The sequence below is a fragment of the Lepidochelys kempii genome, chromosome 2, assembly GCF_965140285.1.
Source record: "Lepidochelys kempii isolate rLepKem1 chromosome 2, rLepKem1.hap1, whole genome shotgun sequence".
Classification (NCBI taxonomy): Eukaryota; Metazoa; Chordata; order Testudines; family Cheloniidae; genus Lepidochelys; species Lepidochelys kempii.
The window spans coordinates 19,610,591-19,634,493 of NC_136381.1; the positions used below are offsets into that span (position 1 = coordinate 19,610,591).

Here is a 23,903-nt window from a genome sequence, read left to right on the forward strand (position 1 = left end):
CTCCAGTTGAGGCCTAAACAGATTGGAGTAGAGCAGAAGAATTACTTCTCATGTTTTGCTAATACATCCCAAAATGATGTTCACATTTTTTGCAGCAATGTTACACTGTTGACTCATATTTAGTTTGTGATCCACTAAGACCCTCAGATCCCTTTCTGCGGTATTCCTTCCTAGGCAGTCATTTCCCATTTTGCATGTCTGCAACTGTCTGTTCTTTCCTAAGTGGAGTACTTTGCATTTGTCCTCATTGAACTTCATCCCATTTACTTCAGACCATTTCTCCAGTTTGTCCAGATCATCTAGAATTTTCATTCTATCCTACAAAGCACTTGCAACCTCTCCCACCTTGGTATTGTCCTCAAACTTTATAAGTGTACCCTCTATGCCAGCAGGCCACAGCTCTTTTACAGTTAAATCGCAGCTCTTAGAACCCCCGCATTCCCCCCACTCCCACCCGCCATTCTTCGCCTACCAGACTGTTAGGGGAGCTCAGGTCTTCTGCCCTGCAGGGAGGGGGGAGAAGGGAGGAGAAGCTAGGGGTTTCTGCCCAGCAGGGAGGAGGATCTTGGGGCTTCACCCCATGAGAGGTGCCTGCTTGGGCTTCAGTGGGAGCAGTGCTGAAGACACAAACCCCGGCAGGCACACCCCAGCTCTCAAACTTTTGAAGATTGTCGTATGCGTCTCGGAGGGTCAATAAGTTTGGCCATTCCTGCTCTATGCCATTATCTAAAGCACTGAAGATGTTGAACAGAACCAGACCCAATATTGATCCCTGTGGGACCCCACTCAACATGCCCTTCCAGCTTGACTGTGAACAACCGATGACTACTCTCTGGGAATGGTTTTCCAACCAGTTATGCATCCACCTTAAAGTAGCTCCACCTAGGTTGTATTTCCCTAGTTTGTTTATGAGAAGGTCATGAGAGACAATATCAAAAGCCTTACTAATGTCAAGATATACCACTTCCCCCCATCCACAAGGCCTGTTACCCTGTCAAAGAAAGCTATTTGGTTTGTTTGACACAATTTATTCTTGACAAATCCGTGCTGACTGTCATTTATCACGTTATCTTCTAGGTGTTTGCAAACTGATTGCTTAACTTTGCCCTATTATCTTTCCAGGTACTGAAGTTCTACTGACTATTCTGTAATTCTCCGGATTGTCCTTATTTCCCTTTTTGTAGATGAGCACTATATTTCTCCTTTCCCAGTCCTCTGGAATCTCACCCATCTTCCATGAGTTTTCTAAGATGATCACTAATGGCTTAGACATTTCCTGAGTCAGCTCCTTGAGTATTCTAGGATGTATTTCATCAGGCCCTGGTAACTTGTGTAAATAATTTTTAACTTGTTCTTTCCCTATATTAGCCTCTGATCCTGCCTTATTTTCACTGGCATTTACTGTTAGATGTCCAATCACTACTAACCTTTTTGGTGAAAAAAAGACAAAAACACCATTTAGTACTTCTGCCATCCTTTGTAATTGGATGTAGGTTTCCACTTTTTTGTGGGACTCTTCTTTAAGTTTCACATAATTGAAGATCTCCTGCTTAAGCTAGAGTGGTCTCTTGTTATACTTCCCATCTTTCCTACACAGAGGGACAGTTTGTTCTTTTGCCCTTAATAATGTCTCTTTGAAAAACGGCCAACTCTCTTGAACTGTTTTCCCCTTAGACTTGCTTCCCATGCAAGCTCCCTGAGTTTGCTAAAGTCTGCCTTCTTGAAATCCATTATCTTCAATGTGCTGGGTGTTTTCCCTCCTACCTTTCCTTAGAATCATGAACTCTTTCCATTTCATGATCACTTTCACCTAAGCTGCCTTCCACTTTCCAATTCTCAACCAGTTCTTCCCAATTTGTCAAAATCAAATCTAGAACAGCCCCCACCCTAGTGGCTTTCTCCACCTTCTGAAATAAAAAATTGTCTCCAATACATTCCAAGAACTTGTTGGATAATCTGTGCCCCACTGTGTTATTTCCCAACAGATGTCTGGGTAGCTGAGGTCCCCCATCACCACCAGGTCCTGTGCTTTGGATGATTTTGTCAGTTTAATAAAAGCCACATCCATCTCCTCTTCCTGAGGACTGAGCGTGCTCTAACCTACACCAGCGGACAGGCAATCCCTGCTCAGCCTCGGAACAAGAGCAGTACAAAAGTGGCCCCAACTGCAGAAACAGAGTAACTGAGAATCAGGCCCATTAAGTGCAAAACTCAACACTTTAACTATGGAGCCATCACCAACAGCCCCATAGTACATCAAAGACAGACAGACACATATGTATGCAACCAATAATTAAACCGAGTTTGACTCTCTAAACAAGAGAAGACGCTCAATACATTTCCCAAAGCATTCAATCACAGGGGTGTGTTTTATGATGTTATACAGTAGGGGTGAGGATGAGCCCAATGAAGTTATATTTCCACTTGTAACCTAAGCTTTCCAGAGGTGAGTAACCAGGGCTCTAATTAGGTCCTTCCTTGGTTGCACTGTAGGCAATCTTATTCCTCCATCAGAACAGCTCCTCCTTACAAATCGAGAGAAAGCCGTGAAAATAGCCTGTCCAATTCCACTGCTGTATATTATTAAAGGACTTTTTCTCACCTCTGATGCTGTACAATGAGGAGTACAGAATTGTTTTGGAATCTCTCTATCAAATACCTCACGGCAAAAAAGGAAAGATTTCAGATATTAATAATAAAGTGTTTAAACCATTTAGGTGGGGAAAAAAGCTCACGCCACCAGTGTCCACTTTCATTCATAGCAACTTCTCAGGCTTTTATGAATTCTGTTTGTGAAACACTGTTACCCGAGGGAAGGTTGTGTTCTCTTTTCATGCGAGAGAACCACCGAACACCAATACTTCGGACGAATTTGCACTCTCGGCCTTTGAAACGGGGCAGAAGCTCATGAGGTGCTGGCACCCAGGCCAGAGCAAAATATTCACAACAGAACCCACTTGGATTTGGGTACTAATTCAGCACTTGGCAGCAGGAACCAGAGAAGAGCATGAAAAGGAGGGGGTCACTGAGGAGCCAGCCTCTGGCTTTGACATAAAAGTGACAGATGCTCTAACGTGGTTCCCAAGGGATTCAGTTCACCAGCTTACGGAGCATAACAGGCGCTCAGCACATTCTGGCCACTTCTCCTCCCTATTCCTGAACCCCGCCCCCCGAATCAGCAGGTTCAGGAGGGTAGTGCAGGCTCTGGCTATGCCAGCGCTATACCCGCTGAAGGCTCCCTCATGATGAAGAATCCCTACCAAAGGGTTGGGAAGCAGACAATCTCTCCTCCCTTTGCACCACGGCCTAAGTGGCATAAAGTAGATCGGGGCCAAGAACATGTCCCCAGCTCCACTGAACAAGTTTACAAACTTTGAGCCAAATTATAGTTTCAAGTCAAACCTAAGTAAAAGTCAGAGTTCTGCATGGTGAAAGTAGGAGAATCTGGGCAGTTTCTAATTGGTTTCACCCATCTCTGGTGCTGCAGAAGAATAAAAAAGCGGAAGGGGGGGGGAAGGGGCTTATATACATTAATCATAAAACATCACCCTCATTCTGCAAATGGAGACATGTAAGGTCGAGGGAGATTAAGTGACTTGACCAGTGTCACACAATGAGTCAGTAGCAGATTCAGCAACAGAACCTAGATCTCCTGAGTCCCAGTCTTCTTTTAATCAGCAATGCTGCCTTAAAATACACAGAGGTGGCATCGCATCTATGTTAGTTATCTGAGTTAGACAGCATGGTACCAGGTGAGAACAAACAGTAACCCACTTCATCAGGCTTGAGCCAAATGCTAAGTGGGCAGGTGTAGAGAGGTCTAATCAGCCAATCATCCTTTCAGCTGCCACTTCACTGCCCCTTAGAGGAGCGCTAAGGGTAAGAAAGCACTGTGTACAGTTTCTGCTCCAGGAATGACCTTTTCCTGGTGACATCAAATCTTCTGATGACTACCAATGCATCCTACGCACTCTGCCAGTCCTTGGCATTATCTCCTTTTGGATCTCAATAAGTCTTTGTTGCACAGCTAACCTGTCTTCTCTGCTATGTGACAGATGTTCCTTTTCAGAGGAACCTGCGACTATAACATCAACCTTATGCACAATCTCTCTCCTTGATATGGGCTCCTGACCTTCACTAAATCTACAAAAATGACCTACAACATGGCCATTTGTGATATAAGCAGAGAAAAACCCAACTGCTATCTATTGCTGCATTTATTACACAAAGCACTCAGCTGGTACCAAGCACTTGGTTTTATTTCCTTTTAATTAATAAAATCTCTTCTATTCCAGATCCTTGTTCGCCTTTTTCTGGTTTGAGCTACAGAACACATTTAAATTCAGGAATTAGTTGACTGATAGGTTCATACACGAACAAACACACAGTTCCCTGCCACTCCCTGCTTTTAATCTGATGTAATTGTGCTTACCAAGCAAGAAGATGAAACCTTAGACTTCTTTAATGCTTCACAAAATGCCTGTGGGAATGCAGAATAAATTTCTAACTACACCTTTTCAGTGTCATTCTTTTAATGCCTCTTGTTATTAAATCAAAGGAGTCCGAGGCCAGATTAATCAAATGCTTGTGTGTGTGTGTGTTTTCAGATTCTTACCAAAATATTCCTATTCATTAAAATATGCTGAATAGATAGATTTAAAAAATAAATTCTAGTGGCAATTATCAAAACACTGATATTCATAGAAAAACAGCACTTGCAGGGATCAACAGCATAATCCAGTGTTTAAAAAAACTGACATTTAAAATAAAAGTATCAAAGTTCAATGCAGTTATCTATAAAAATGGAAAATCAGTAATTTTATCAGTAGAACTATTGATTTATCTACTTCTGTATTTTAATGGGAATAATTGTCATTTAAAAATTTAAAATTAGCCCCTTTTTATAGATAAGTAGTGTTCTAGTTTTATAGATAAGATGCTATTCTTCTGTTAAAATGTGTTTAAATGAAGAGAAGACAGATTGGATTAAATACTCAAATCATCTCCTTTGAAATGAAATGAACAAATTTAATACACAGATTCAGACAGTGTGTGCGTCTATTCCATGTTATAATGTACTGAATAATAGGATGACTTGGATTCACAAGGAGGAATTAATTAGTGGTGGATGGGAGTTGCATCAGCCCTTTCTCAGACTCAAGGATCAGGATAAGCATCCAAACTTCTCAGTGTTTAATTAAACTTCTGAACTCTATATACAAGTGCACGCATGCACAAACACACTTAACAGTACATCACACACCTTCTATAAAATATTTTGTGTATATACACACACGCATCCATTTATATATACACATTGTCTACAATGTATATATACACACTGGATTTAACATTTCCATGACTTCCCTTTAAACCTTTCGAGATTCACCCATTTCCTGACTTACAACTGTGACTACAGACGGTTTCTGGAACTCAGCAATTAGAGCCTGGGTGGGGAGCAGGGTAAGACACTGGATTTGTTGCAACCTTCCTAACAAAAATGGCATCAAGCTTTAAGGTTATCATTCCATAAAGATGAATGGGAGCAGGTTGCACTCCTCAGAGCTACTGCTTCAGTTTGTCTGTATGCACATTAACCAGCCTCACATCAGTTACAGTGAAAAGGATATTCTTGCAAGGAGAACAGTGGGAAATGTTTTCTGCAGAATTTGAGGGGTGTGTGGCTGGGGGGATGGGGATGTTAACAACATTGGGGATGCTAAAATTCCATGGATTCCTAAAGGCTCTGCCATAAGCACCAGCTGTCAGATGAGCTTGCAAGCATTTACAAACTGTTCCCATTAAGCCAAGCGAGGTGGCCTTTGGCAATTTAGGAATGGGCTGACAATTACGAGAAAAAGGACACTTGGCAGTAACCTGCTCTTAGTGCTGCAGCGTGCTGCCACGTTCCACCTCCGAGGTGTCTGCACTTCAGCGATGGATAATGGAAATTTCTTGCAAAACATTTTGGAACCCTTCAGGATACAAGACACCTTCCAAGAGTGCAAGATTATTAATGCCAATACATGTGTTATCAGAAGCAAAAAAGACAAGCTCACACATCTGTTTCAGGATATTTGCTACCTCCTTTAAAAAGGTAATCCAATCTTCAAATACGGTGCCAAGCAACTAGAAACGGTCTTTCATCTTTAAGGGGTGGGAGAAAAGGCAAATGATTTACTCCTCAAACATCAGGAAAGCTAACTGGCGTATGAATTAGGAAACCACACACATACCTGCTAAACACAGAGATGCTGCACTTGAACTGCTGTGAAAAATAAACATCTCCACTGATGGAACAGGCATTGTTTCTCCTCTTTGTGAAACTAGTAACTGAAGCAATTCCAGTAAAGATGGCAAACCATCGATGACATATCCTCAGAGAACAGAGGAGTTTCCTTCCCAATTCACCTTCAGTAACAAAAGAAAAACCAGGGATGGCAGGGGCCGGCAGAATGGCTACATTTATTTTTCCCCATCAGGTTCATCCACAGCTGACGTTCTCCAGAGATTTCAGTGGTTCTGTAAATCCTGTGGTCCTGGAAATCCTTGAATGTTTTGGAGGGAACAAGTTGCTGCGCTGGTCCATTGCTTATTCCAAACTGGTCAAGAGATCGGGCCTGGGACCTTGAGAGAAAGAAAGAAAGAAACAGACTGTTACATGGGATACACAGACGGGAGAGGGAAAAGCAATCATTCCGTCCACACTGGATTTACTACACATTCCAAATAAAACTTATACCCACACCAGTTTGTATCTTTCAACTGACCTTTGCATGTTACTAAGAGCCTTTTATAAATACTGTATAATCTAAACACTTGTATGCCAAGAAAGAATTATTGGATTCACAAAGCTTAACAAGATCACCACAATTTGCTCTGAAGAGCTAACAGTTCAAGATGCTTTACCAGACGCAGGTGATATGAATGATAAAGTAATCAAAGTGCCATGGGCTGAAACAACTTCCCATCTACTTGTCAGATCCTTTAAAAAGCCCTGTTTTTTGTTTTTCCTCTTTCCATTTAAAAAGAAAAGGGAAAGTTTGCCTGCCCTGGGAAAGGCATCAGAGCAACAAGGAACGGAGAGGATATAGATGCTTGAAAGTAGATAGTTAACTGAGCTTACATGCCTTCACACTTCAGGAGAAAAAGTCTACACACAGATTACACACCAGTACATGGCGGGAAAGTTTTGGCAAAGGAACTGCAGAGAAGAGGAACAGTTAGGAAAATAAATTCACTGAAACATAGCTTACCCACATCAACTATATCTGGGTTATGCCCCTCTTTCTCCTCCCAATCCTCGGCTAACAAAAGCGTATTTCAGGCCAGAATCCCCTACCTTTGCTTCTATGACATAACACCTTACTGCATGGGCCTAGTCATTGAATAAAGGTACTATTCAGTGCGGGCACGGGTCTCACACTCTGGGCTTCTATTCCTGTCAAACCTCAGCAATTTGACAGAGAGTAAAGCTATGTCTACACTAGCACTTTTGTCAGTAAAACTTAGTGAAAAAAACCACACCTTTGCCCAACATAAGTTGCACCGACAGAAGAGCCGGTTTAGACCACCACTCGCTGGAAGTGATTTAATTATGCCGGCAGGAGAGCTCTCTCCCCTCAGCATACAGCGGCTACACGGGAGATCTTACAACAGCACAGCTGCATTCGTACAGCAGTGCTGCTATAAGGTCTCTAGCGTAGACATAGCCTTATGGTGGATAAAAGATTTTAGACACCAAAACTGTTACACAGGTGAATATCCAGATGCTGAAAACGGAGAGCTACTGCAGAGCAAGGTGTGAAAGAAAACCCCAGACAACTCTTTGTACCGGGGTGCTTTTTTATTCCTCTTTATTAAAGGCAGCAAAGATCAGCTGACAAGACAAGGATTATTTTTCTTCCTTCAACAGCGTGGGAAGGTGGCTCCCTTTTTCCACGTCCAAGCAAATGAGCAATGAAAGCTCAGACAAACCGCCTCAATAGCACAGGGCCAAATAAAAAGTGATAATCATTTGTTTTGTTAATAGTGTCAATGAAAGTACAAAAAGCAAACCCATGACATAATCCTTCCAAGGCCTTCTCTTTAAGGCTTGGATTCAGGAAAGTGCATGCTTAAAATTATGCACATGCTTAAATCCCATTGACTCTGATGAGGTATAAGCACTGTCCCGAACAGAGAAGCTCTCGATTGTATTAAACCACAAAACAACACTGCTTATGCTACATCCTCAATGAGAGGGGAAAAAAAAGGTGTATTCTTAACTTGAGTTAATTTACAGAAGATAAAAGGTTAGTGAAGACAAGATGGGTGAGGTAATATCTCTGATATCTGTCTAATGTCCTGGGACAAACATGGCTACAACAACACTGCACAGTGCAGACAAGGCAGTTTGTAGTCTTCACATGAGCTTCAGGTCGAGTTAAATGGCTCCACCATAATCTAACTGGACCAGCTAACTCACGTGAAGACTACAAACTGCCTTGGCATCTCTAGGATTTTACCTTGAGTTAGCTAACTCGAGTTTTAAAAAAAAAAAAAAAAAAACACGCACACACTTTTTTCCTCCCAATAGAGAGCCTGATCCAAAGCCCAGGGAAGTCAGTGAGAGTCATTCACTTCAATGAGCTTCAGAATGGTCTTGAATCCTATGAAATTCCTTTTCATACACACACAGCAAACTTCATCGACCGTGACAGCTATACAATGCTGAAAAGGCCTGGAGAATTAAACTTCTACCAAAAAAAAGATAATTACTGTCTAAAAGCCTTTAGCTGAGAGTTTTCGCTATCCATCTAAGTTCCTGCAAAACGTGTGGACCCAGGAAAAATACTAATCTCTGTCACCATAGAAATTAGAGGTGAAGAGACTTACATTTTGCCTTGCAGTAGTTTTTCAGTGGTTCTTCAAGTCCAATTTTAGATTTCTCAAGAAACGGCTTGCACCATTTCTTTTGGGAGACTAACCTAAAAGTTCTCACTGTCAAGATTAATTTTCTTTTGCTCATTTTCATCCCTTAACTCCCAGCAAAAGAAAACACACACACACACACACACCCACCCACCCCAACTTGGACCAGCCTGGATTATTTTTCTTCTTCCTCTACAATTATCTGTATTAAGTAGCACCCAGGGGCCCCAAATGAGATCAGAGCTTCATTGTGCTAGGTGCTGTACATGCACACACAGTGATAGTCCCAAAGTTTACAACCCAAACTAGACAAAACAGACAAAGGGTGGGATGTAGGAAGCATCGTCTGAGGTAGAGAGAGATGAAGGACTCCATCCTACCCAATCCTGAGCACTCTGACCCTGCTCCAGCAAAGCACTTAAGAGCATGTTTAAGTAAATGAACACTTGGATTGAAGCCACTGGGACTGTCACACTCTTAATTTTAAACTGGAGCAGTCATGCTCATCACCTCACTGCACTGAGCCTGGGTGTGTCTACAGTTTAGAGAGAGCCGCCCAGCCGGGGTAGAGAGACTTGCGCTACCTTGGCTAGAACTAGCATGTTAGAAATAGGAGTCTGGACACTGAGAATCAGGGGGCATCTCAGGCTCTCAAGCCCACCCGACCCCCCTGGGTCCAATCTTGGTTGGCTAGCCTGAGTTTCCACCAGAGCCACAATGCCCATGCTGCTATTTTTAGCACGCTAGCTCAAGGTGAGCTAGAGGAGTCTGTCTACTGGGGCGGGGAGCCTCATTCCCAGCTGCAGCGTACACATCCCTAAATGACGTGCCCAAGATCAAACAGGAAGTGTACAGCAAAGTCAGGAAGTTTCCCACGTGCTAGTCCAGTGCCTTAACCACAAGACCATTTCCCCCCTTGCTGATGAAGGCCATCCAATACTTGCATATGGCAAGAACCAGTGAAGCTCGTGTAAAAGTACAGGAGGAAGTGCGGTAGATGGTAAACTAAACAACTCTGTAGACGATATCAGCTTTAGAATATCAACAACTAACCTTCAACCTAAACCTAACTTTCAAGGGCAACATATAAGTGAGTCACACAAGAAACAAGATAATGGAAAGTTAAGAGTGCCACAGAATTCTGTGTGGCTAGGGGAGTCCAGGTGATTAATGACTGCATGGACCAAAGTTAAGACAGTCACTACCAATTAGTTAAGGAATTCAGTGAGAGGACAGAAGAGAAAGGGAGTTTCATCTGTTAAATATTTACAGTTAGAGTCCCAAATGCATTGGTTTCAGCAGCTACACCAACAGACAGTTTGGTCCATGGTTTCTCAGGCCATGTCTACAGTGAGGATTTGAGTAGTCGGGGGCTACATACCAGTGTGAAAGCCCATAGGGTAGACAAAGTTGCAATTTGTATCAGTGCATCTTACCCCTGCCCGTCTGAAAAAAAAGTAAACTGCACCAGTACAGACTGCAGATGAAAGTGGCTTTACAAACACTAAGGGTTTGCACCCATGCAGCTATACCACTGACTGGCTTGGTGGCTATAATGGGACAAACCCACAGTGTAGTATTCTGCACAGTTATCATGCGCTCTATTTATAGGTTCTAATGTGTCAGCTGCTGTTCTCTGAATTGAGGCCAGGAAAGGGCAGAGAGAAGCAAGTCTGAAAGGGTCAGCCAGGTAGATTGAGGCCTCAGATTTACATTTTGCAAAAACCGAAGCAGTTTGACAGAATATCAGTGCAACAGAAAAACATTTGATTTTTTTACTCCAGAAAGGGCTCTTCCCCCATTCCCCACCTCATGCACCACACAGAGAACACACATCTATTATTGGCCAATGTTGTGTTAGTACAAGAGAACCAAAGAGCAAAACTGACTAGTATATTTTTATTGCCCACGCTGCAACGTAAGAGACGACAATCTGCATTAGCAGAGCAAGTTAGATTTCTAAATTTATTTTTGTTTTAATATGGAAAGGTGAAATTAGTAACCCAAATAAGGGAAATCTGTTATTTAAAAATATGATTTACAACTAGTACTCTTTTAACCTTGAAGAGATTCAAACAAAAAAAAACAACAACAACAAAAAGGAGCGCTACGTAAGTGCTAAACAGTATAAAATTCTAAGCACTAACGTAGTCTTGGACATTTTTTAAAGTAAATTTTAATAAGGCTATGCCCCATCGGCACCAGCTGGCATAGCTGTGTTAGCAGAAACAGTTTTAAAAGAGTTTCCTAATAAGGGATAAAACTGTAGCATTGATGGAGCTAAAGGGAAGTATTCTATAGTAAACATTATCTGTCTTTGTATGCTATCCAAGACAGGAGTGCTGCTATGCCTTGGAAGGGTGTACACAACAGAGGGAGGGGAAAAAATGATTTATGTGATCAAAATGTTGTATGACCCTCAAAAGAGAATTCTGACTCCCATACATACACACACACACAAATATCATGCTAGGTAATTAGAGAGCACCATCCTGAAGTGATACTGAGCAGGCTTCCTGATTGCTAGTTTCTTGCACCACTTCCAATTCTGACAGAGCTACTATGCACTGTGTGTGTGTCTGAACTAGCCTGTACACTCTTTGGGGCAGGGAGCCATAGAATCACAGAAATGTAGGACTGGATCCGACTTCAAGAAGTCATCTAGTCTAGCCTGTTGTGCTAAAGCAAGACCCATTATACCTACACAGGTCTGAGTTAGCAAAATGCACAGAGCAATGATGGACACTTGATACTAACTAAAAGGCTAATGTAGTGCCAATCTTTAAAAAAGGGAAGAAGGAGGATCCTGGGAACTACAGGCCAGTCAGCCTCACCTCAGTCCCCGGAAAAATCATGGAGCAGGTCCTCAAAGAATCAATCCTGAAGCACTTGCATGAGAGGAAAGTGATCAGGAACAGCCAGCATGGATTCACCAAGGGAAGGTCATGCCTGACTAATCTAATCACCTTTTATGATGAGATTACTGGTTCTGTGGATGAAGGGAAAGCAGTGGATGTATTGTTTCTTGACTTTAGCAAAGCTTTTGACACGGTCTCCCACAGTATTCTTGTCAGCAAGTTAAGGAAGTATGGGCTGGATGAATGCACTATAAGGTGGGTAGAAAGCTGGCTAGATTGTCGGGCTCAACGGGTAGTGATCAATGACTCCATGTCTAGTTGGCAGCCGGTATCAAGTGGAGTACCCCAAGGGTCGGTCCTGGGGCCGGTTTTATTCAATATCTTCATAAATGATCTGGAGGATGGTGTGGATTGCACTGTCAGCAAATTTGCGGATGATACTAAACTGGGAGGAGTGGTAGATACGCTGGAGGGGAGGGATAGGATACAGAAGGACCTAGACAAATTGGAGGATTGGGCCAAAAGGAATCTGATGAGGTTCAATAAGGATAAGTGCAGGGTCCTGCACTTAGGACGGAAGAACCCAATGCACAGCTACAGACTAGGGACCGAATGGCTAGGCAGCAATTCTGCGGAAAAGGACCTAGGGGTGACAGTGGACGAGAAGCTGGATATGAGTCAGCAGTGTGCCCTTGTTGCCAAGAAGGCCAATGGCATTTTGGGATGTATAAGTAGGGGCATAGCGAGCAGATCGAGGGACGTGATCGTTCCCCTCTATTCGACATTGGTGAGGCCTCATCTGGAGTACTGTGTCCAGTTTTGGGCCCCACACTTCAAGAAGGATGTGGATAAATTGGAGAGAGTCCAGCGAAGGGCAACAAAAATGATTAGGGGACTGGAACACATGAGTTATGAGGAGAGGCTGAGGGAGCTGGGATTGTTTAGCCTGCAGAAGAGAAGAATGAGGGGGGCTTTGATAGCTGCTTTCAACTACCTGAAAGGGGGTTCCAAAGAGGATGGCTCTAGACTGTTCTCAATGGTAGCAGATGACAGAATGAGGAGTAATGGTCTCAAGTTGCAGTGGGGGAGGTTTAGATTGGATATTAGGAAAAACTTTCACTAAGAGGGTGGTGAAACACTGGAATGCGTTACCTAGGGAGGTGGTAGAATCTCCTTCCTTAGAGGTTAAGGTCAGGCTTGACAAAGCCCTGGCTGGGATGATTTAACTGGGAATTGGTCCTGCTTTGAGCAGGGGGTTGGACTAGATGACCTTCTGGGGTCCCTTCCAACCCTGATATTCTACGATTCTATGATTCTATGATAAATAATTGGTATATGCAGGCAAAGGTTAAGCTTAAAAACCATCAAGTACCTCAGATCACCCGTGCAAGACCGAACACCAGTGCCCCCTGCAGCTTGAACTTGTGCTGGGGATGGCTGGCTGATAAAGAGTTGCAACCTGACAGTCTCCCCTCTCCACTGCACCAAAGCAAGGCCTATTTCACAAGCACACTAGGCAATGCAATGCAATCCCAAAATGTTCTAGTGTAAATACGGCTGCCAAGCCCAGACACTGGGAAAGGATCAAGGACGTGCATTTCTGATGCACAGAGATCCTTGTGGATCCTACATAAAACTGTGGATAGCAATGCATGCCTTCCACTTTGCTTCTGCAAGGCTGTGCATCGTGGCTGAAAAGTTGATTCAGGGAAACAGACCAGGATCAAGCTGAAAAGATAAGCAGTGGCCTTTTAAGTTGAGGAAAACAAAGGTTTTAAAGCATATCCCACTTAATCAGTAATGCACTCAGGAAAATAACCTCGGCCCATTCACTTCAGTTACTAAAAGCAATTTCAGATCTACGGGCTCACCCAGTCTCTATGGTGGGGATGTTCTCTGACATGTTCTTTATGCAGAAAACACCCGAATACAGTGATTGCTTTATGGCCGGGGGAGTCTGATGCTTTTGAACAGACCCCCAAATATTTTTATTTACTTATGATCATCATTACTCTTCTTTTTAATTATTTCCTCCAGAGTCTGGTCCTTGACTATACCTTGACCAAAAAAAAAAAAAAATATATTGACTACCCCTGCCTTATGGACACCTCTTCACCCACTCACAGTGCCACAGCATCCCAGGGACAACTGCAACCTTAGCCAGCATAGGAAAGTAACCTTAGGTTTGTAGCTCTCTTCAGCTTGAGACACATTTTACACTTTTGCGAGTCACCTCTTTGCCCCCTTCCCTTCTGTTTCTCTTCATTGGAAACAAAGGATGCAATCCTGACCCTGCTGAGAGTTTTACCATTGACTTCACTGTGCCCAGGATTTCATCCGAAGAGCCAGTGCCAGCCAGCTGTTTGGAAACCTCTGTGAATGATCCGGAGGAAGGGGTTCTCACAGACATTCTCAAGAAGAGCTTCCACCTCCTGGCAATACCTTTAACCGCTTAAATCAGTGCACAGCCCAAGGAAATCAGCAGCCAGGCATGAAATCCTGCCCTACGGGTCACAAAGCAGCACTGCAGTCACTCCATGACTACTGAACCCCAAACAGAGAATACTGGATGGGACTTTCACAGCCATGAGGCCAGTGACATAGCCACTCCACCAAATTACCATCCAGGCCAAGGCGCAGTGGGCCCCCAGTGAGCTGTGCTCTGCAGCATATGGAGGAGGATATGGATGCCTGGAACAAACCATTCTGACCATTCACACTCCCCAACACAAAAAGCAAAACCACACAGGTTCCAGCTGCTTCTGGTGCCTTCTATGCCCCTTGCACGGGCAGCAGTATTTGTCCCTGAGACAAGAGCAATGAATGGACCAAGAGTCTGTACCAGTTTCTACAGGGCAATAGGGTGGTGTAAATAGAAAGCCTTGATGCAAGTCTGACTGATGTCTGTGTGTCTCAGAAGCAAATCGGTCACGTTGTTTATTTTAGCATCATCAAGATTCAGCAAAAGCTTATTGTGACACCGCTGAAAGCAAACCAGCAAGTGCAGGGCTAGCGGCAGGATACACGGAGATGAGCATGGTAGTTAACCTGTTTTTATCCTCCATTCTAGCTTATGAAATCCCTACCCCAGCCTGCATTTCTTTCAGCTCTTCAGATTTATTTTAAGCAGTGATTTTTATTACCTTAGCACCTCAGAGCGCTAATCATGGACCAGGACCGCAGTGTGCCAGGTGCTGTAGAAATAGGACAACCGGACCTTGAAGGCCCTGTCTACACTAGAACTTTCCACCCAGTTTGTAACCAGCGAGTGGCCTGGCTGGCTCTCAACAGGTTGGGTTTTTTTGCCTGCACATATGATGGTTAAAACTCAGCAGCCCTGGCCCACTAAGCAATGTTTAGCCTCTGCCAGAGGTTGAAATCAACTCCTGATTGTCTCCCTGAAACCAGTTCGGCACACTGGGTTTGCTCTTGGCCGTGTGGACAGGACCCCCTTACCAGGTTTGTGTAATCCCTCTGGTCAGCTCAACTCCCTCCCACCTCTCATTGCAGCAGCACACACTGCCCCACAGACATCCTTCACATGATCTATATATCCCTAGCTGAGGCAGGGCAGGGCAGCCACCCACATTTCCCAGGATGCACTAGTAAAAGGGTTAAGCGTGGGTGCCTCTGTGGACACTAACTGAACCTTGTGCTGCTTGTGGCCATTTAAGGGGGCAGTGCTTGTGAAAGGTTACAACCACCACAGCTGAAACAGGAAGCACAGCTCACTTTCACTTTCTTGTTACAAAACAACTTACCCTTGTTACTGTCATTAGCCCCAGTCTACACTTCAAAGTTTTATTGGTATATCCATACTCACAAACTCTCTCGATCCTAGTGTTCTGAGCAAGGTTCTGGAAGCCAGGAACACCCACATTCTAATGCTGCGCGGCATTAACCTACCAGCCTTTGTCTACACTAGCCTGCTTTTGGGAAGTCCCTCACTACTGCAGTTCCACCAGCGCTGGTCTGCTACAAGCACGGCCACATGATAACAGCAAAATCAGGGTGTACTATCTACACTGGTGATCCCACAGGTCCTGCCAACGTGCAGCTGCAGCAGAGATTTCCAAAAGAAGTGCAAAGTAGAAACAGACTCTGGGTCTCAGCTTTCATGTTGTTAGAATGCAGATAATAACAACAGGATTCAGAGTAACAGCCGTGTTAGCCTGTATTCTCAAAAAGAAAAGGAGTACTTGTGGCACCTTAGAGACTAACCAATTTATTTGAGCATGTAACTCACGAAAGCTTATGCTCAAATAAATTGGTTAGTCTCTAAGGTGCCACAAGTACTCCTTTTCTTTTTGCAGATAATAATACTTACCTCCAGATTCATGTTTGTGAAGCTTTGAAGAAATGCTAACAATAATTATTTTCTCTTCCGGATTTCAAGGCAATAAAGTCACCCACTAGAAAAGTTTATGCCTTAATTTTCACTCCATAGATTACTGCCCGTACATAAATCCAAGAGAGGAGTAAAATCCACCTCCAAATCTCTAGCAATCCCCTCAGGGACAAAGCTATTTGCACTTGCAAGCAGAACAGTCCAAGAGATTTGTCTCATCAACTCTCTCAAGCAAACTGGCTGCTAATTTATGGATGAATTAACCATTATCTTAAAAAAAATAATAATAATGCCTGGGACATTTCAATCACTGTCCTGCATGTATCATCTGACAGGCTTCAGCTAAGGGCCAAGGCAGACCTCTCATTCTACGGCCATGTTAACATAACAGGGACTAAGCCGGCATAGCCACAGCTCTCTCACACACACACACACGGTGTTGATGCTGTCTACACTAATGGAAGGGGTTTTTCTGAGAGTACAGAAGCACCACATTCCCTGAGTGATGGGAACTAGATTGACAGAGCATTCTCCTGTCGACCTAGCCGTGTCTATACTGGAGTGTTTGCCGATAGAGCTGTGTTGCTATGCAGGTGTGGATTTTCTGCCACCATGACCACAGTTGTGCTGGTAGAAATGTTAAGTATAGAACAAGCCTAAATCAGCCATTCTTCCGCCAAAATATGTGCTTGCACCAGCTCATCTAAAGTGGTTCAGAAGCCAATTTAACGGGTCGTCTACACAGGAAAGTCAAAGTGGAATAAGCTAAGAAGTGAATTTAAACCACTATAATTATACCAGTGTAACTCCCCCTGAAGAGACTGTTATTCCAGTGTAAGACTGCCTTTTTCAGTTTAGCTTTGGTCTCTTAGAAAGGGGCTTAAGCTAAACTGGGAGGGAAAAGCCATTCTTATAGCAGAAAAGAGAGTAACCACATAAGGGGTTATACCAGTACAACTGGTAAAACTTTCAAATGCAGACAAGTCTTAGGTTAATCCAGAGCAACTTCTGTGTTTAAACCACGCCAAAAAATTCAGTTATAAAACCTTTCCTAATATTAATCATTTATTCCCACTGAAAGGTCTTGATCCAATATTGATTGACTTCAACAGGTAATGGAGAGAGAAAGAAAGCTGCAGGCCGGTATGTAGCAGCGTGTTAGCATCCATCTGGACTTGCCAGAATTTGCACTTTATAAAACTAAGAAATATATGGACGCAAGCTTTATCTCTGTATATATATGCACATGTATCTATCACATGGCACTGCATACAGCCATAAGTTAAACCAACCCCCCCCCCAAAAATAATTTAATTGGAAAGAAGTCCTATTATTATTATTAAGTGCTGATAACATGCTCTTAATACACAGGAATAAAAAAAGAACAATGATAGCACAAACTGCCAAAACGCTGCAATTCCAGGAGGCATTCTGAAATCTTCAGATCAGCTGGCTTTGACAAGTCATGTGCCAATTAGAACCATGTGGGACTTCTCTTGTATTCCAACGGGGGTAGGGGAGGGATGTGAAGTGCGTAGTAAGGTTACTTACTACTTGCACTTCAAGCCAAGTGTGACAGTACACAGAGCAAGGAATTATCACTGAATTTAAATCCAGGTCTCAAGTGAGCTAACCACCAAGAATTAAGCCTCAAAGCCGCCAACTATTAAAGCATGCATGGATGATAGGTTTCGAGTGGCAGTATGAACTGATTAAAAAATTACTAAAATCCTCCCTACCGTGTCAGGGGGGCGGCGGTTGTGTGTGTTTTGAGGGGGTTTTTGCTTGGGGTTGTTTTCGGGGTTTCATTTCTGGTCACTTAAGCACAGACTCCTGCACCTTATTCAGTCATCCACAACAAATATTTCCTGTCTGTCATCCAACCCACCCTGTATCCCCAACTCAGCAAGGAGCACATGCCACAATTAAGCACATGCCTAACTTTTGAGTGTGTGGTCTCACTGATATCAATGGCATTAGTCAGACATTACAGTAGTCAAACATTAGTCAGTTTACAGTGAAGTATGCGTGGAAGTGCACTGCTAGACCAGAGACCCTGTGCCTTGAAAGCGTTTCTCATCCCAGCATGCCAGTTACAAACACCAGAGTTACGAACTGGCCAGTCAACCACACACACCTCATTTGGAACCAGAAGTATGCAATCAGACAGCAGCAGAGAGAAAAAATAAAATAAAGCAAATACAGTACTGTACTAGGTTAAATGTAAACTACTAACAAAAAATAAAGGGAAAGCAGCATTTTTCTTCTGCATTGTAAAGTTTCAAAGCCGTATTAAGTCAACGTTCAGTTGTAAACTTTTGAAAGAACCACCACAATGTTTTGTTCAGATTTGCAAACATTTCAGAGGTGTTCATAACTCTCAGGTTCGACTGTAGAACCTGATTTTCAGAGATGCTGGGCTCAGAAACTCTGAAAATCACAACCCCATCCTCCCTTCATTCAAATCCCTCCTGAAAACCCACTTGTTGAGGGCCCGCCAACACTAACCCAGCCACCACCCCAATTCTTATTTATTTATTAAGTCTCAAGTTATCACCATCCCCTGGGGTCTCCCACTGAGTTTTTGTTTAAGGTCAGCTAGAGAACTTTCTACAGTTTTGACTGGACTTTCTCTGCCCTATGATGATTGGCCATTTGCACCAACCCTCTCCTTGTTCCCCCTCTCTCCTGGTACCTTCACATCAGCTTCACTCCACATCTGACCGGCTTACCCTCTTCTCCCCAGCTCTGTCCCACTCAACCCGCTTCCGTTCTCTTTTCATCCCATTTAGCTGATCCCCTCCTGAATAGACCCACCTAGCTCAAGGGGCACCAGCAGTTAAAAAAAAGCTAACAGAATGTTAAGAACTGTTACCAAAGGGATAGAAAATGAGCCAGAAAATATGATGATGGCACTATATAAACCAATGGCATGCCCAAACCTAAAGTATTGCTTGTAGATCTGGTTGCTCTATCTCAAAAAGGATATAGTGGAACTGGAAAAGGGGCAGAGAAGGGCAACAAAGATGATCAAGGATATGGAACGGCTTCCAAAAGAAGAGACTCTAAAAAGTCTAAAAAAAGCTATTCAGCTTAGAAAAGAGATGATTAAGGGCGGATATGACAGATGTCTAGAAAATCACAAATGTTGTGGAAAGACAGTGAAGTACTATTTACCCATCCACACAATACAAAAACCAGGGATCACTCCATGATATTAACAGGCAGCAGATATAACAGAAACAAGAGGAAGTACTTTTCACACAATGCACAGTCATCCTCTGGAACTCTTGGCCATGGGATGCTGTAATGGCAAAAGGTATAACTCGGTTTTCAGAAAAAGAACCAGATAAGTTCATGGAGAATAGGTCCATCAATGGCTATTAGCCAAGATGGTCAGGGATGGAACCCCATACTTGGACAACCCTAAACCTCTGACTGCCAGAAGTCAGGAGGGGAAGATAGGGGTGGAGCTCTTCAAAGTTGCCCTGTTCTGTACACTGTTCCTGAAGCTCTAGTACTGGCCACGGTTGGAGGCAGGACACTGAGCTAGATGGACCACTGGCCAGATGCAGTATGGCAGTTCTTATGTTCACAGAAAGAACTGCAAACAATGTAATCATTTTATTGAAGGGCAGGGGAAGCAAATAAAAATTTTAAAAAAACCTGTGAAAGCAAATGCCTAGAATTGCTTTTTCTAATTAATAGGAGCTAATTAATCCCACTGTTGCCAACTCTCAGGATTTTATCTTGAATATTTGTTTTTCTGAAATCCCCAGCTCCTGGAGTATGTTATCACGTGAGAATCTCCCCTTTCATTTAAAAATAAAGTTTGTTTCTAGCTCTTATAGTGGCAGAGTAAAGTTTTAAAGTGTAAAGCCTAAAGGCTCAAAACTAAAGTGTGACAGTGTGGCCAAAAGAGCTAATGTGATTCAAGGACACATGAACAGGGGAATCTTGAGTAGGAGTACAGAGGTTATTTTACCCCTATTTGGCACTGCTGCTAAAATACTGTGCCCAGTTCTGGGGCCCACAATTCAAGGAGGATGTTGATAAATTGGAGAGGGTTCAGAGAAGAGCCATGAGAATTACTAAAGGATTAGAAAACAGTGACTGGGCTCTTGGAGTCTGTCTACTTAGCTTGACAAAAAGAAGGTTAAGGGGTGACATGATTACGGTCTGTAAGTACCAACATGGGGAACAAATATTTAATAATGGGCTCTTCAATGTAGCAGAGAAAAGTGTAATACGATCCAATGGCTGGAAGTTGAAGCCAGATAAATTCAGACTGGAAATAAGGGATACATTTTTGACAGTGAGGGTAAACTGTTCCAGTGGATAATTACTAAGGGTTGTGGTGGATTCTCCATGACTCGCAATTTTGAAATCAGGACTGGATGTTTTTTTCTAAAAGCTCTACTCTAGGAATTATTACTGGGAAGTTCTATGGCCTGTGTTATACAGCAGGTCAGACAAGATGTTCACAATGGTCCCTTTTGGCCCTAGATTCTATGAAAACCCAGAAGGCAAACAGAGAACCCAAAATGTTATTAAAGCCGAATGAATTTTTGGGCCCAAACTGGGATTTTTGAATGCTTATGGTTGGAAGTAATACAACAGAAAGTCACTGCTAGCTGGGACCTCATTCACCTGGAAGATTTAAATGTCTCACTCTAATCCAGCTGAGGGCAACGAAGGTGCAGTTCCGATGCAACTGTGTTATACAGCAGTTACAGAAGTGTGCTAAGAATGTAATTCACTTAAGTCTAAGAGCATGCACAAGACAAGACATTTTAAGCCCCCTGATAGGGATGTGCTGGGGTGGAAGGCTTTACGAGTTGGGGTGGCCACCCAGGAGGCAGGGCCGGATTTATACTGTACATGCCCCGAGACACAGCTTCTTCAGCCCCCCCGCCTACAGCTGACCTTCGTGTTTTCCGTAAAAAATGAAACTTTTAACCCACTTGTAAACTTTTAGACATCCCTAGAACACCAGCGCCCCTAGAATGCCAGGGCCCCTTGGCACGTGCCTACTGTGCCAAACTGGAAATCCAGCCCTGCCAGGAGGTCTCTGCTTCCCCTGCCCAGGACAGAGGGCAGCTCTGTGGCTGCTCTAAAGGTTTGCCATAATATTGGGGGTTGGGAACGGGCTGGGAAAGGATTAAGGGTCTGTGATTACACTGTTCCAGCAGCTGTGAATGCATGTAAGCAGGGAAAGGATGAGGCTGTTCTTCCAGCCCACAGGCACACTAGTGCAGAGAGGCCTAACTGTAGCCCCACAGCCTGCTCTTCTGCTGAGGGGGACTGTTTCTCCCTCACGAGGGGTTAAGTTAAGAGCACAGCTTCCACCTCTCTGTTAAGATCAGAGGGAGAGCTCCCCCTGCTCTCCTTGGCACAGGGAAGCAGAGATCCCCCATGAATCTTCCTTCCCCGTGGCTGACATGGTGGAACATCACCCCAATCCCATTTCAAACTACTGTAACCACATCCCCACCCTCCCCATTCAATGCATCTTTGCAAGGGGATTTTGCACACGTCACCGTTGTGAAGCAGCTTTTCCCTTCAGCTCAGAGCACAGCAAAATGTCTCCCTTTCTGACAGCCACACGTACCGAGCAGATTTCCCTCTCCCAGCCAGCGTTCCACCCAGATCAGTGCAAGCAAGTCCCTTCTCCACCCAGCTCTATCCTCTCCCACCTCACATCTGTCCTTTGTCAAGATTATTAGAGTCACGGCTGAAGGAGGGAGGAGGGGAATAAATCCCGCAGCCATCTTCTCCTCTGAGCCTCCTGAACACCCCTCACCACGCCTGCTGGATACACACACACATTCTAATATTAGCACGGCAGACCACAGGAATCCGCCGCTTGATTTTCATCCCTAGAACCCGCTCCCATCCATTTTACGCTACCTGTAAACAATGGAGCGAGCTTCACTCTGCTGCTTGCTCCGGGTGATTTCCCAAGGGCAGGGCTCCCCCTTTAACCATCCTGTTCCTGACAGCCCTAGATACGAAGATTTCCCCGCACAGTCCACTCATTCAAATCTGCTCAAATGGGCTGCTTTTTTAAAAAATTATTAGAAGCCTAGATTGCAGCACTCATTCTTATTTCCGTCGCACTGTACTCAGACCTTCACAGAGTCCGTGCTAGGAAATCCGTTAAGTGTCTGGCATCTGTTCCTGACACGGTTTCTATGTCTGGGTGTTCCCAAAGACGGAATAAATAAAAACTGGAAAGATCATATTGTTACATTAGCAATAAGAGGCCACAGTTGAGCTTAGCGGTCCAGTGGGCCCTGTGTTGCACATACATCTAGTAAGAGAGTCTCTACCCCAAAGAGGTTACAACCCAGACAATGTGAGTAATGCTGTCTCCATTTCTACCAGCGTGGAAATGAAGCATGGGGAGAATTAGGGTTTGTCTACACTACGGTGACTACAGCGGCATAGCTGTGGTGCCATAGTTGTGCCATGCTGACCCTGTGGTATAGACACAGCCTACAGTGCCGGAAGGGCTCCTCCCATCGATATCGGCAATCCACCCAGGGGTGCTGGAAAACGGGGGTCATGGCCCTCTGACACTTTTTATCAGTGTAAGGACAAGCAATGGGGAGGGGCCTCAGGGGGAAGAGTGGGGCAGGGGCAGGGCCCCAGGGGAAGGAGCGGTGCAGGGGTGGGGCCACAGTTCAGCACCCCCACTGTTAGGAAGCTTCCGCAGCCCTTGAATCCACCACTTCATGTGGCTCTAGCTAGGCTGATGAACAAATTCTTCATAGTGGCATCAACGTAAATTTTAAGTGCAGACCAGGGCTAACTGACTTGTCCATGCTCACACAGGGAGTCAGTGACAGAGACAGGACTGAAACCCAGATCTCACAGCCGAGAGCCTTAACCACACCCACCAGGCTCTAGTTTGGGGCGACTGGGTGGGTATTTCACAGTTTGAGTCCATTTGTTTTTTCCTTAGGCACCTCTTCTCTGATCAGATATACGTGTGACTTAGCCCTTCATATGGGTTAGGGCATAGTGGTTGTTTGGGATTTATTAACTTCATGCCAGAGAAACCAAAACCTAGTCGCCCTATTTTGAGGCACTGGCCTCATCTAGAGTAAAGTTTGGTTTGTTTTTTTAAAAAACACATTAACAACCCTAGGAGGCTGTAATCTTGGGTTCACCTTGAGCAGTGAATAATTACAACTTGCCCCGTGTACACGAGGATTTGAAAACATGTTAGATAACATATGGGGGAGGGGGGGTGTTACAGAAATTCTCCTTCCCTCCCCCCCAGTCTAGCCATGCCCCAAGTGGGAGATAAATCTTAAAATGCTAACTCCATCCAGACACTTCATTCTTCACCTTTCTGTTTTCGATTCAGTTGACCATAATACAGCATGGCTTTAAATCGGAGAATTAGATGCAAATGGGCACAAACTATAGCTTTCAGTGAATGCCTGAGATCCTAGGACTCAGGGGCAACAAAAGGGAGTTCTACCGCCCTTCCGCTGCACTTTACATGGGTGCATAGAGAACACCACCATCAGAAATTCCCATGCTCCTGTCTCAGGTAAGTAAACGTTAGACAAGGACAAGGGGAGAGTGTGAGCAACAGGTTGTGTCAACCAAAACATAACCATGTAAGTCACAGGTTTTTCTTTTTTGTTAAGCAAATACATTAACATCAAAAGGGGATGTCACTTATCGCTACTCTGTGGAGAGACTTAAATAATTAGCTCGCTGGCAACTGCTCTTAAGCACAAGAGTTACTCTCAGACACTATCTAACAG

General features: G+C 43.9%; 1 long non-coding RNA gene across 1 annotated transcript in view; it reads right to left on the reverse strand.

The window, feature by feature from the left end:
* LOC140906358 (uncharacterized) overlaps positions 1 to 23,903 on the reverse strand; it is a 176,912-nt gene that overhangs the window by 109,761 nt on the left and 43,248 nt on the right. Inside the window, exon 2 of the long non-coding RNA XR_012157080.2 lies at positions 6,237 to 6,627. This is a non-coding gene — a long non-coding RNA (uncharacterized LOC140906358). The remainder of the gene's footprint in view (positions 1 to 6,236; positions 6,628 to 23,903) is intronic.